This window comes from Otolemur garnettii, unplaced genomic scaffold (assembly GCF_000181295.1).
Source record: "Otolemur garnettii isolate 467f Iridium unplaced genomic scaffold, OtoGar3 scaffold00076, whole genome shotgun sequence".
NCBI classification, from domain to species: domain Eukaryota; kingdom Metazoa; phylum Chordata; class Mammalia; order Primates; family Galagidae; genus Otolemur; species Otolemur garnettii.
Window position 1 is genome coordinate 4,321,506 of NW_003852471.1, and position 10,227 is coordinate 4,331,732.

Consider the following 10,227-nt stretch of genomic DNA (forward strand, 5'->3'; position numbering starts at 1 on the left):
GCCTTGGAAGCTTTCTTGAAAATATATAATTCTCCTCTCAACTTACCACATGTAGGAAGAGAGAGCAAGATTCATCTTTAATTTAAAAACGTTCTCCCAGCTAACTCTGATTCTCACTTAAGTATATGTAGGGAGGATTGATTTTGTCCACTCAGCACACTTCTTCTGGGACACAACTGCCCCTCCTCCCTGGATTCTGCCTCTGCCTATCCTCCTCTAGAGGTGTAATTAGAAGGGGAGGTGTCTCTGGGTGGCTTGCCTACCTGCTCCCCACAGTTGGCAAAGAGGCAAGTACCTACCTCAAGCTGAGCCAGCTGCCTGCAGTCGCTGATCTCTCCAGTCCTCAGCGATTTGGTCAAGAGATATGCATATAATTCAAGATGTGCCAATGAGAATCATTTCCTCCCACTTTGTAACTAGAAGATGGGACTAGAAACCGCCTCTTTGCATTTTGGTGTCAAAACTGGACTGTTAGGCCTCCACTGCTCTTCCATGTGCAGAGACTGCCAAAAAACAGTAAGAGAACAGAACTAGCTTTTATTAAGTGGCAGGTTTGCAGGGCTGAGTCTCTATGGCTTTCTAGAGTTTCAGGATCCATACCTGAGGTCCTCAAAGCAGGCCTGGTTCCTGCTTTTGTGAACCTTGGTTATGTATCTCATCTGTTGATTCTGTGAACTACCCTGGCATTCTAATAAAATACATATTTATGGAAAGAATAAAACATACATTTAGAATGCTACCTAGAATACTTCACAAAATATAATATTATTTTGAATTTGCTTTTTTCATAGACAAATCTACCAGGACATTCTATCACATTACCAAAGAATTACATCATTACTAACAGCTTCATAATCTTGTTTGAATGAATCAATTTCTTTAAAATTTTGATATTTCCTATTTTTAAACATGGTAAATAAGACTGTGATGAACACTGAATACAGGTGCTAATAAGAAAGAACTTTCCCCAGAGTGTCCAGCAACCTTTTCTTGGAGGCTTTTTGGATAGAACTGGGTCAAGGCCATTCCTGATTTAATCACTGATAAAGGGGAAGAGGCTAACAGAAATGATCTAATCTGAACTCACTCTGGGACTTGGGCTGATTGACATGTGCTTGGGGTTCAGGCAGAGAGTGGGGGTACACAAGTCTGAATTCCTGAACAAAACAAAAAAGGAGAATCAAGTGTCCACTACAACAGTTTTGAACATTTTAAGGGATTTAAAACATAATAAATGGTCTAATTTTTTATCTAACGGCAATGTTTAAGAGTGCTAGTTGTTCTACAGCCTTGCAAACTAAGGCTACTATGATATAATTATTTTAATCTTTTTCATCTTTTTGATCTAATAAAACGCTTGATGTTTTATATCAATAGTTCACAAGAAAATATACTCAAGATGATTTTCAAGTTCTTATTGGTATTACAATTTTCTATCAATGGAGACATAACGACAGGAAAATTGCTATACTTAGTTTCCTGTAAATTCAGTGGCTACCTAAAATTACAGGTAGAGAAACACAAGCTTCATCTCCACAAAGGGAGAATGAAATCACTTCTGCTAATCACTGAGCAAAACAAATGTAACTCAGATTCTAAGATTCTTTATTAGAATCTTATGGAATTCTGAGAAATAAAATAGCAATAATTCCACTAAATAAGCAAATAATAAATTTTACAAGAGTTATTTTTTAAATGTCTATGGCAATTATTAGTTTTCACTCTGAATTCAATGACATTTACTAAATGCTTATTATAGGCCAGACCTTGGATGCTAAGAGTTTAATAAATGGAATTTAGGTAATTTAAAGAATAATCTCTCCAAGAGCTATTAGTGCTGTGTTTTGAGCTTCAAATACATTGAGTGATAAGTTAGTGCCATTAGAGCTTTATTCTTTGTGTTTTAAAATATATTCAAAGGACAAATATTAAGATGTATTTGGTACACAGTATATTTTTGGATAAAGCTCTTATCAGTAGTGAACAGACCACAGGGAAATACATTTACAATCATTAAAGGTTTTGCTGTAGTGCTTGACTTACTTTTAATATTTGAGAGCAGACATCATTTAAAGGCTTGATTTGTTTCCACTGGAAATTTTGTTCAATAATAATATCCTCAGGGCTGGAAAGAATTCAGTACAAATTTATTCCTGCACAGATGACAAGGCATTTTAACTCCTAGAAATGCTATTTAAACATGTCACATTTATTAGCTACTCAAAAGTTTACACTATAAATATGATGGATTCAAAAAGATAGAGATACACAAATTGTATTTTGTGATCTAAGCCACCTCCAGACTAATCTGGGGTCCAAAAATAGACAAAGCAGCTTTATAAAGCAGTCTAAAGCTTTAACTGTTGATAGCAGTTTAGCTTAAAAAAATCACATCAGAAAAGAAAATCCAATTCATATCTTAGGGGGAGGAAAATGTGTTGGGGATAAGTAAAACAAATCAACTGGTTCCTTGCAGCTGACTTTCTTGAAAACTGGGAGCTATATTGGAAAGGTAATGAAGAAAGCTAAGTGTAAGACAAAGTTAAGTTTATTGAATTAAATACATTTTGAATATGTATTTACATGTTACTAAACCACTGTGAGCTATTGCCCCAGGGGTACTGGCTGGCAGAGTCAACTAACACTATGTGAGGCTCAGGCTGAGATGCTTCTACTTACATTTAGCCCAAGTACACTCTTGTGATCCCATGCCCTCAGCTACTTCTATTATTTGGGTGGAAAGTAAATAATAGGTAGGATCTGACTGAGTTATGTTTGGAAGGGTTCTCAATTTAATAAGACATTGTGTATGAAGTGCCTGGCAGATAGAACCAAATAAACGTTAGTTTTTCAAAAATGTTCTGTTTTTTTGCATTAGATGGAACCCAGAAACAGTGAAAGTGTGGTTGGGTCCAACCTGGGAGGCCTATTTGCAAATGTTTTATTTAAACTTTTAAGGGGACTGAGTTATAATATGCTCTGCTCCATAGGACTAAAATAAAGTTGGGGCTAAATGTAATTTTGCTATGCTCCCTTTCACTTTGGGTAGACTGCCTGGTATTTTAAACAGAATTGAATACAAAGTACCTATTCTCCCACATGTTTTGGGGAGGGGGTTGGGAGGTAGAGAGGAGGGAATACAAAAGTACTCTCCAAAATGAATGGGATTAATGACTGCACCCTGGATAAATCTCTTAGGTAAATTCATAACAATAACAAAAGCACTGTGTTCTCAAACCAACATAAAGGTCTGCAGACCAAATAGAAAGCACTAGTTACTTTACAGAGGCTATCCAACAACTAGAGGCAGTTTTCCCCTGACTTACAAGGCAAATCATAATAATCATCATAAAAGAAGTTAAATTTGGTTATTAGTAAATTACTTTTAAAAGTCAATATAAAAGATACAACTTAGCTCATTTAAAAATTAAGAAAATGGGATAACAATAAACTTTATTCCATATACTCAATCATGAAAATATTTTAAATTATACTTCAGTTCTAGTATGGCCAGTAGTTGGGTAGGAAAAAGAATCAGAGAGAGGAAGACAGAAATCTGGAAAATAAGAGATTGAGACCAACAGACACGAGAAAAAAAAAAAAGAAAAAACGCCAACAGAGTACAGGGTTTTTTTTTTTTTTTAATATATTTTGCAACACTGTGCCACAACACTCCACCTGTATTTTCTTCAGGAGTAACACTTTTTACTGTTCTCTTTTTAAAAAGGCTAGTCTTTGTAACTTACCTTTCTTCCTCCTTAAAATACTTACTGGGTCTATGGTGTCCAACTTTCTACAATGATGAAAATGTTCTATGCCCATGCTGTCTTATACAGTAGCCACATATGACTACCGAGCACTTGAAATATGGCTATTGCAATACAGCAAGGGAATTTTACATTTACTTAATTTTAACTAGATTAATCACAGGTGGCTACCTTAAGTGGGCAGTGAAGTTCTAAGGGAAATTTACAGTGGAAAGTAAATACATCTCAAAGGAAATGTACAGATAAAACTAAGCCAGAGTGATTTACAGCCTTTTCACTAGATGCTTCCCCATCCTTAAAGTATTGCCTTTCCTTATCATATACAGAGTACTCAATAAATATCATTGCTCATAATGCAACTACAAGAAAAACTAGCCCCAGAACAGAGCGATCTTGCTTTGGGTGTGATTCCTGTTTCAGATAAAGCACTCAATGTATTTGGGTGAACTTTTTTTGTATCCTATATGAAAACCTCCACTGTTACAAAACGGGAACAGTCCTACCTTCCCTGTTCCTCAAAGAAACACGATGGGGAGGAATAGCTCTTAAAGTTCTTTAGGCTTCTCATAAGCATGCTGTACTTTTGCCATTTAGTTGATTGTCCTCTGGACCACTTAATCCTTTCTTCAATCCTTCAATTATTGCTTGTTTTTCCCAGATGAAGGAATCCTTTTTGAGGGAGTGTGAACAGAAAGTCAGTGGCAGGTGTTGGGCAGAAATGCCCCTCAGGTTAAGTGTAGAGGGTATACCTATCTCCCAAACTTTTAGTGTCCTGAAGAACGACGCTTTTAGGAAGTGTTCAGAACTTCATGCTGTCATTTTCATTAATAGCTATCAATAAGCAGTTAGACTACTGTACTAGCACTGCTATGCATTTAAATTTACAGGTTTCATTAATTTTCTTTGTATTTACTTAATCTCATTTTATTCGATAGTAATCACTCTCTTTCCCTGCTAGGGGGCTGTGAACATTTTCTTCGGTTCCTGGAAGAACTGTACTTTGAACCTTATATAATGCTCAAAAAGGAGAGATTTGGCTGCAAATGACTGACCTGCTGATCTTGCCTGGATTAGTTAGAGGAGTATTCCCCTTTCCCAGGATGCTGTGCTTGCTGCATAGTAGGTCATCAATAAACACTTGCTTATGAATGAAGGTTAAGTCAGTCACGGTGGACTAGGGTGTCTCAAAATGCTTCTTGAACTACGCCTTTCATCTTGACCCTTCGGGACTAGAATGAAAATTTCACAACGCCTTTCCAATTAATTTGCTGTCGTAGCAATGACTGAGGCCAGTGCTTCCCTTTACACCCATGACATCTACAGGAATCTCGTACTGCAATCAAAAACATTAACCGCCCACAGCTGCGTCCACCACACAGGCCCAGGAGACAGGTTTGAGGGGTAGGACTATCAACCCCCCAACTCCTAGCAACGCCTCTCCAACCTCCGCAGGACTGGGACTTCTTCCTTCTTTTCAACTGCAGCCATCGAGACTCCAGCCCACACTCCACCGCCTTCCCCGCTTGTCCCCTGAATCCCCTTCCCTCCCTTTCACTGCACTTCGCGTAAGACCAGTCCTTTCTTCCGACACCCGCCCGGACCTTTCCCGCTTCCGCCCGGCGCCTGGGGCTCTGGGCGGCGCACGGCACCTCTGCTTCCGCGTCAGCTACAGGCGTGGGCCGTGACGTCGTCGCGCCCTGACGTCAGGCCGACGGGCAGCGCGGTCGCCCGGGAGACCGGGAAAGCCGTTTCGCATTCGGCGGAGTGGAGGTCTAGGTGAGAAACAATGGCTTCGATCAGACCCGGAGGACCTGGTCCCCCGGGAGGCAGTTCCGGAGCGGAGGCGTGCTCGCATCTGGGGAGGGTCCGGAAAGCAGAGCTGCGACGCCGGGCTGAGGGGCTGGAGCGCCGTGCTCCCCCTGCACCCCGGTCTGGTCTCCGCGAGCCCGCCCGGCCCAGGCACCGCCCCCGGCCCCCTCCCCCGACCCTGCCCCCTGCTTTGCCTCCAGGAATGCGCGGCTTTGCCTCAGCCCCGCACCCTCCTCCTTCTCTTCCGGCTTTGGCAAGTCCGGAGACAACCCGGTTAAAAAGGGACAAATGTGAAGGCCCTTCCAGCAGTTTTGTCTGGCCTTGCAGTTGGCTTGTATTTGGAAAATCTCGCTGCTGTAGGAAAGTCAAAGGACGTGAACTCCCGCCTTCACCTGTCCCTGACCTGCTGATGATTCATGCCAAGGGAATGGTTTTTTACGTAAGAGTCTGGAAGCTGAACCGGAGTTGGTGGCCCAGCGTGACACAGGCGTGAGAAAGGACGTTTACAACACCTAAGTATCTGCAGTCACTTATCACCACACCTCTTGCAAAAGGGCAGTTTACATATGTGAAAGTTGAAAGGACTTACTTGATAAAACACGTAAAATAATGTTGAGTAAATTAAGAATTACAAATGTTCCCTGTTGTCATAAGAGAAATAGGCCCTTTTTATTAAGAAACTAGTATTTATTACGGCTTCCTCCATTCTTGTAATATTTAAGCAATCTTTGTAAAGACCTAAGAGAGTCCTTTTCTGGAGGGCCTGGAAGTCATTTCTTCACAGTGTAAACATCAATCTCCTTGTCACCTTAGAAGTTTAGGCACCTTATTCCTAGTTGTAACCACCTGCTTAGTAACAGAGATGAATTCCTTAGGACCAAGGCAATTAGCTAACACAGATGGCTGCCCCAGATACTATAAAAAGTGAACTGAAGATGAACAATAAAAACACAGCAAACTGTGTTAAGGTCTCTTACATGACACGTTAGCAGTTTTCTTGAGAACTTACGCAGTGAACTGTGTCTCCATGACTGTATGAAGTGTGATTTTCTTCTTTGGGACCTCATTAGCAGATTGGCTATGCATTCTAGTTAAATGCTTACTTACTAGTAAAATTGTGATCTTTCTGCATTGTGGAAAGTTTTCTGGGTTGGCAGGATATTTTATTTTTAATTTTCCCTCAGTAGAACCTACCAGTTCCTCTTCTTGGTATAATAAAGCCATTAAGTTAGATTAGAGTCACAGATAATGAAGGTAGTAAATAAAAACTGTTTTACTGGTGCTTTGTTTATATTGTCACTTAATTTTATTAACTTTAAAACTTTAAAAGGAGATTTGGTTGGTAATTTTAGGGAAAATCCTACTCCTGGTAGAGCTGAAGATGATACTATTTTATTTTACTGGTGGCAAACCCACTGTAAAGTGGCAGAAATGAGAATAATGAGCATTCTGGGCTCTTGCCACTTGACTGTGACAATCTGCCAAACATTAGATTATGTAGTCGGCAGTTGGGCCTCTGTTGACATAGTTAACTTTACCCCGGGTAATTGACCTCAGTTAACTTTACCTTCCCCTCAACGCGTGTCATATTGTGTTTTATATGGGAAGATATAAAGGTCATTAGTTGTTTTCAACAGCAACTCACTGAAATAAGTATTTGTGTTAACATAGGAAATGAGGAATCCCTTCTTTCACCAATGGTTGCACAGTTTATAAAAATCATACCACTATAGGACTTTGTGTCGACTATAATTTTTCTGCCACCCTGCTGTGGCTGGCTGGGGTTGCTCTTTCTGATAGAGGGCTGTGCCTCTCTAGTCTCTCTTTATCAATATCCTGCTCTGATCAAATACAAACCTCAGGAAGCCATCACTAACTCCCCACCCCTGTAGTAAACATAAAAGACACTTTCTTTCTTGACCTCTTGGCCTGCTCTTGTCTATAACTCATGGCCCTCAGGCCTTCTTCCCTGCGGTGGAATTATGACCATGTTATCTGACTCTGCTGCCAGCCCCAACTCCTTAGATATTCTATATAAATGTCCCCCTGAAACTAGACTGTCTATTCTTCCGGCATATTTGGAAAGGATTAAAAAAGAATCCAAGTGCTTCTCTGTTCATTGCGTGTGGTTTTATGAAAAGTAGTCATAAAGTTTTAAATTGAATTGCTTTAATTGGAAAAACAAAATCTGTTAAAAGTAAAATAACTGCATAAAATTATATAAATGTCTATCTTAGATAAAATTGGCACTGGACTCCTAAGGCTTTGATGACTCTTCTGTTCAGTGACTATATGTCATATTTAATCTGGTAATTCTAAATGTTTTTGTCAGTAGTTCATCATTTAAACAAGCATTCAGGCCACAATTACTATTCTTATCTGCTGAACTGAAATATCTTTTTTTTTTTTTTTGAGACAGAGCCTCAAGCTATCCCCCTGGGTAGAGTGCCATGGCATCACAGCTCACAGCAACCTCCAACTCATGGGCTCAAGCGACTCTCTTGCCTCCGCCTCCCAAGTAGCTGGGACCACAGGCGCCCGCCAGAATGCCTGGCTATTTTTTTTGTGGTTGCAGCCATCATTGTTGTTTTGGTGGGCCTGGGCTGGATTTGAACCCACCACCTTGGGTGTATGTGGCTGGCGCCTTAACCACTTGAGCCACAGGCGCCGGCCTGAACTGAAATATTTATGTTTTTTTCTAGCAGCTTTTCAGGAAAAATATTTGATATTTTAAAAATTATACTGAAATGTGAATTTAAAATTTTACAGTTATTCTGTATTTGCAAATCAAATAATGAGTAGTAATAAACCACAGCAGAAATTACTATTAAACTATAAAGTGTTAACAAATGAGAAAATATGGTTTCTAACTCAGCAGTTTCTGTCTATAGTTCTTTCCTCTTCTACTAGCCTAATAACTGAGAAAACCCCAATCATACCTTTTAACACCAAGTTGATAAATATCTCTTGAAAACATCCCTAATGAATAGGGATGCTCCAATAGTCCCCCAGGTGCTCCTAAAAATTTATAAATCATCTTAGTTTGGATTTTCAGTACCATGTATCAACTCTGACTATTGCCATCAATGTCTTTAGATTGTTTTGCTCGAGAACTCTCTCAGCATATTTTGGGAAAGTATGGATCGTCACATTCCCATGCATGCTTTACCTGAAGAAATCCAAAAGGTATGGCATTATATTGCATTACTATAGCATAACAGTAGGAGCATTTTAGCAGCTAGGTAATTTTTCAACCTAGTGGAGTAAATTCAGAGGTTTTATATTTATTTTTGCCACAGACTCTGAATGAATGAATGGAGTGGGAGTCAATCATGTTGGGCATAATTGTAGAATTCAATTCAGTGTAAAGAATTTTGTCCCTTTGGAAGAAGACAAATAAAAAGTTCTAGTACAGTATTTGACCAAGTAGTTGTAGAGCCCTCATGAAAAGAAAGCTCCAGAAATGTCCATGTTTGTAAGTTTTTATGAAGGTAGATTTCTAAGTCTTTATATGATGCAATTTTGCATACATTAATTCTTGCCACTTACTGTGTGACAGGCACTGCTTTTAAAGCCTTTTATAGTACAGCTGATCCTGAACAACATGGATTTGAACAGCCCAGGTCTAATTATTCAACAAATACTTTGGAAAAATTTTTTGAGATTTGAAACAGTTCAAAAAAACAGATGAACCACGTAGCTTAGAAATATCGAAAATATTGGATTATGTAGATACTAGTCTGTTGTATCAACTACTATAAAATATACATAAATCCGTTATGAAAAGTTATAGTTTATGAAAACTTAATCCACACATATACACACCGTACATGGTGCCATTCACAGTCAAGAGAAATGTAAACAAATGTAAAAGATACAGCATTAAACCGTAACTGCATAAAATTAACTGTATTACATACTGTACTACTGTAATAATTTCAGAGCAGTCTCCTGTTGCTATAAAATGTCATATGACACTAATCATCTCCACATGTTCATTTTTCTATAAAAAGTGATCTCTTGGTGTTCCTGTGTCTTTTTCATCACGTTTACTGTAATACAATCAGCCTTGAATAACACCAAGGAACCCATACAAAGGGCTAGTAGTGATGCTAGAAGTACTGTCAAGAAGCAGAGAAAAGTCACAACATTACAAGAAAAAGAATTGTTTGATGTGTACTGTAGATTGAGGTTTGCAGTTGTGGTTACCCATCATTTCAAGGTAAATGAATGCAGTGGAAGGACCAATGTCAAAAAAGAAAGAGATTTGTGATGCCATAGCTGCAGTTGCACCAACAGGTGCAAAAACCTTTCACTTTTTGAGAAATACTTTTTTTTCTCATATTGAAAATGCAATTTTTATGTGGGTGCAGGATTGCTATAAGAAAGTCATACCTATAGTCTTTAATAAGATTTGAGGAAAATCAACTTAAATCAAAAGGAAGGTGAAAGATCTAAAGCTAGAGAATTTAGTGCCAGCAAAAGATGGTTTGATAATTTTAGAAAGAAGTTTGGCTTTAAAAAATGTTAGAATAATAGGAGAAGCAGCTTCTTCCTACCAGGAGACAGCAAATGAATTCTAGATGCTATTAAGAAAACTATTGAGAGGCTGGGTGTGGTGGCTTCTGCCTGTAATCCTAGCATTCTGGGA